Source organism: Mirounga leonina, unplaced genomic scaffold (genome assembly GCF_011800145.1).
Source record: "Mirounga leonina isolate KUSES-001 unplaced genomic scaffold, KU_Mleo_1.0 Mir_176, whole genome shotgun sequence".
NCBI lineage: Eukaryota > Metazoa > Chordata > Mammalia > Carnivora > Phocidae > Mirounga > Mirounga leonina.
The window spans coordinates 48,740,231-48,745,627 of record NW_023270454.1 but is presented as its reverse complement, the minus strand read 5'-3'; positions in this window follow the sequence as shown (position 1 = coordinate 48,745,627).

Sequence of the window (5,397 nt, the reverse complement as noted above, 5' to 3'; positions counted from 1 at the left end):
TGATATCTGGCTACTGCTATATCATATGGCCTAACATACTGTAACATTAATACATACTTGTTATTTGTTTAATAAATGATTAAGTAGCCACATGAAACAAGAGACAGAGAGACTGAGAAAGAATGAGAGAGAGGAGAGAGAGGATGTAGGGGAAACCAGAATAACATGGGAGGTATAAAAAATAACTGGAGGAGTTATTTGCAAATTGTTGACAGATAAGCCAATTGAGTTCAAAGAATTAGAATTCATTCATCCATTTAATATATTCTTATTATGCATCTGCAGTTTCCAACACTGTGTTAGGCAAGGGAAATTCAGAAGTGAGTAAGATAAAAAAGCCCTTTTCTCTCTGGGGAAAGAAGTAAAAGAATGAGGAGCAATGACAAACCATTAAGTGTGATGAGTGACAGAAACAAGGAATTACAGAATTCTAGAGAAAGCAACCACACTAGTCTCTTTGGGAAACAGATAAGCTTTGCATAAACAATAAAATTTAAGACTAAACCTAAATATTGAGAAAAATAAAGTTTTAAGCACTGTCGTGAAAGAACAAAGGAATTGCTTAAAAAAAAAAAAAATCCCATCTGACTGTTTCAGGGTCTTCAAGTAAAGTTAAAAAAAAAAGTTCCTAGGGGCGCCTGGGTGGCTCAGTCGTTAAGCATCTGCCTTAGGCTCAGGTCATGGTCCCAGGGTCCTGGGATCGAGTCCCGCATCCGGCTCCCTGCTCCACGGGAAGCCTGCTTCTCCCTCTCCCACTCCCGCTGCTTGTGTTCCCTCTCTCTCTGTCTCTCGCTGTCAAATAAATAAAATCTTAAAAAAAAAAAAAAAAAAAATGTTCCTAGATGGGTCTGTAGTAGTTTCCTTGTTCGAATTATTTAATTCAAATGTTCATGTAAGATTCAAAAGGAGCGGAGGGGGAAAAATCAATTATGACTATGCTACTATTTAGTCAATTTCTAGATCCTCCCCCATTTCTTTCTCTCTCTTTCCCACACTAACACACACAATGGTTCTAACCTGTTTTGCTATTGATTGAACTCACAGTACAAAGTATGTTGTGCTACACAGACGAATTATATTTAGGGAAATTTTCTGTCTCCAGCTGTGAAACTGATTAATGTTACAGTATGCAGATAACATCTCTATTTGTAGTGGCATTTAGTACTTCAAAGCAAGATGAAAAAAGTGCATGTAAGAAAATTATGAAAAAAGACATTTCTGGGGTGCCTTTGTGGCTCAGTCCTTAAGCGTCTGCCTTCGGCTCAGGTCATGATTCCAGATCCTGGGATCGAGCCCCGCATCGGGCTCCCTGCTCGGCGGGAAGCCTGCTTCTCCCTCTCCCACTCCCCCTGCTTGTATTCCCGCTCTCGCTGTGTCTCTCTCTGTCAAATAAATAAATAAAATCTTAAAAAAAAAGACATTTTTGAGGATCTCGAAATAAGGAAGTGTGCAGTATTTATATATATATATATAAATCTGCATATAAGTGGACCCATGCAGCTCAAACCTATGTTGTTCAAGGGTCAATTGTCTGTTTTCTTGATACTTTTTTTATCCCTTTCATCCCAATAGACAATGATATTTGAAGGCAAATACTGTCTTACACAACTCTACACCTGCTACGGTGTTTAGTCCCAGTGACCTGCTGTACAAACTAATACAATTATAACAAAATTTTATTCTACTTTTAAAAAATTCTATGCTAGTTATGCAGATTTTGCAATACTTGAAAATTATAAAACAAAACAAAAAAGGAGTCTGATCCCTCCAAAATAGTTCTCATCAAAATGACATGAAAAGTTAAAACTATCTGACACCAGCGCCTGGGTGGCTCAGTGGGTTCAGCGTCTGCCTTCAGCTCAGGTCATGATCCCAGAGTCCTGGGATCAAGGCCTGCGTCAGGCTCCCTGCTCAGCAGGAAATCTCCTTCTCCCTCCGCTCCTTGCCCCTCCCCCCCTCCCCTGCTCACGCTCTCTCAAAATAAATTTAAAAATCTTTAAAAAAAACCTATCTCCCAAAACATATGTCACATACAAATCCAACACTTATGTAAATATACCCCAAAGGGGAGATGAGAGATAAGTGCACAGAATAAGAAACACAATGTTCCATTCTACTGTGATTAATCTCTCATGCCAGGATGGCTTGTTATGGTCTTTCAAAAAGACAAGTTAGAAGACCATAAAACCCAAATTCTGAGAAACTTACCTATAAAATGTCTCAGATGTTAATCCTTATTTCTTTCTTTCTTTTTTTTTTTAAGATTCATTTATCTATCTTAAAGAGAACAAGAGAGGGAGAGCAGGGGGAGGAGGGTGGGAGAGGGAGAGAGAGAATCTCAAGCAGACTCCCTACTGAGCGTGGAGCCCTAGACACAGGGCTTGATCTCAGGAACCTGAGATCATGACCTGAGCAGAGATCAAGAGTTGGGCGCTTAACTGACTGAGCCACCCAGGCACCCCAAATGTTAATCCTTATTTCTAAAACTTAAATCAATTACCTGATAAAACAAGAAAAGAGGCAAGTAAATGTGAGCTCTTCAGGTACAGATATCAAGTAGCAGAGAAGCTTAAACAGTGTTATAATTCACTTTTAGATGATACTAAAGCGCTCAGTGGGCTTCCAATACTTCACATGGAATTCTCCATTTACGCATTTTAAGACAAATTACGACTTGTTTGTCTTACACTAGTTTGGTGCTTCCATAAGGTTTTTTTCTTTTCTTTTTTTTTTTTTTTTGGCTGGGGAATCATTTAACTTGCACAGTTGCTAGCTGACAGTGGCAGGAAGAGCCAGAGCACCTCTGATTTACCTGGGGTTCTACACCCACACAGCCTTCAAGACCACTTCCAGCACTTCCAGTGCTCTCTAATTGGAGAAATAATTTTCATGACATCATTTTGCTGGGAAAAAAATGAAAAAAAGGTAAGTTAAAAACATGACAATAATTTCTACAACACCAATTACTCCAAACCATAGTTACATGCAAATTAATGGACTCCTGTGGGGTTGGCCAAAGGAAATAAAGGGTGATTCCAGAAAATATATTTTTGTTATATATTGGCCTATCACTCCAATTAGGCAAGTTTGGTTGAATGGGGTATTATTTTACAGGTTAAGAGATCTGTATTTCAAGAGTAGAATTGCAAAGGATAAAAAAAAGTGGAGTAAGCCTTCATATGCTATTTATGTAGAAATTCAAGGTGTGCTCTAATGGAGAATAAAAATAATTAAACACACAAACAAACAAAAAAGACCAGTGCAAGAAAAGAAGAGCTTAAAAAGCCTTCCAATAAAATGTATTGAAGAAATTGGCAACGAAGACAAAAGCAAGATACATAACCTCAAATAGACATGGATGTATTGGAGAGTAACGTCACTGCATAAAATAGAGTAAACTCAAGTTTACATGAAATGTTAAGGGACTTTTCAACAAAGTGTTAGTTAAAGGAAATATAAATTTCCAATCCTAGAGAGTCAATGAAAGAGAAATGGATAAGGAAGAAGAAAGCAAAACAATTCTGGTTTTTGAAAGAACCTAAGAGATGTTGTATGGAAATGCTGAATCACTGAATTCTACACCTAAAACTAATATTATGCTGTCTGTTAACTAATTGGAATTTAAATAAAAATTTGAAAAAGAAAAATTTAAAAAAAGAGAACAAAGTATTTTATTCCAATTATAACTTTAGGAAGAAAAAAATAAATATTAAACAACAGCTACAAAGAAATGTTATTTTTGGAAGGGATTCTGAGTTGTGACTAAAAAAAATAGCCTTGCTTCAGTTTCTAGGATCTACTCATACTTGTCTTCGATTTAGGTAGAAAAACTTAACGCTTCTATGACATCATATTCTCACGTGTGACAATTAATATAGGTTTATTTTATTTTTCTCACAGTAAGAAACAGTAGAGATGGAACTATGGGGCAAAGACCTGTAGAGAGAGGGCTGTGGTTACCACTGCAATCTAGGACCAGGGCACCAGGGACACTAAATGCACCATAGTGAGGAGGTTACAAGTGCACTTAAAGAGTTATCCCCATCAAATGCCAACAGTGTTTCTGAAAATAAACACGGAGCTGAATCTTGAACACATCTAACATTCGATGATTTTAAGTTTTGGGGTATTGTTAGAAAGAAAGGAAAAAATGAAGCGTGATGATTTTGGCAGAAATGCTGAGATAAATATAATTGTCAATAATTTAAGAGCATGAATGTGAAAGGAAACACTGTTCTGATCAAAGGTAAAACTATGAGTTTACTGTGCATGTGATATTCAATGTTGGTTTGCTGGTATGGCGAGAATTGCAAAAACTATACTATTGATCAGAGGAAAATAGAATTGTCTGGCCATTACAAGGTATCTCATCCTCTTTATTGTAGATGACAAATCCGAGGTTCAGAGAGATTTTGTGACTTACCCCAAAATACCCAATAATAATGTCCAATATTAATATCCTTTATTCTTCCTAATATAATGTTTCTTTTATCCCGGCAATAATATTTTACAGATGTATGTCATTTAAAATGCTAATTAAGTGAAAACTTTGTTCTAAAAACATGCTAGTGAAGTTAAAGTGGCAAATGAGAGAAAATCCTTTTATTTTACTAGCTAATAAAGGACTTTGCAGGGATTAAAAAACTCCTACATGATTCAGATCTTAGGGATGTGAATGTATCCTAAAGGGGTTCTGAAAGCAGAAAAGCAACTGCAAATTGCTCTTTTTAAAATTTTGTTACAGATATTTCAGCCCAAACTGGCATTTTATTTATTTTTTTAAAGATTTTATTTATTTATTTGAGAGAGAGAATGAGAGAGAGAGAGAGCATGAGAGGGGGAGGGTCAGAGGGAGAAGCAGACTCCCTGCCGAGCAGGGAGCCCGATGCGGGACTCGATCCTGGGACTCCAGGATCATGACCTGAGCCGAAGGCAGTCGCTTAACCAACTGAGCCACCCAGGCGCCCACAAACTGGCATTTTAAAGAGGGACTTTTTTGGGGCGCCTGGGTGGCTCAGTCGTTAAGCATCTGCCTTCGGCTCAGGTCATGATCCCAGGGTCCTGGGATCGAGCCTCACATTGGGCTCCCTGCTCCGCAGGAAGCCTGCTTCTCCCTCTCCCACTCCCCCTGCTTGTGTTCCCTCTCTCGCTGTGTCTCTCTCTGTCAAATAAATAAATAAAATCTTAAAAAAAAAAAAAATAAAGAGGGACTTTTTCAGTTCAAATCTCAGTTCTTCCTTACAAGCCCTGCATCTCATATGTATGGAAAAGTTGCGGGCATCCCTGAGTTCACGACTCATTTAGAAGATAAGTGACTAGGCAGAAGGCTTACACCCATCAGGAGTCACATTATTACTGATTGCCATAATAGTAATTCTATTCTGCAGTCAGGGAAAT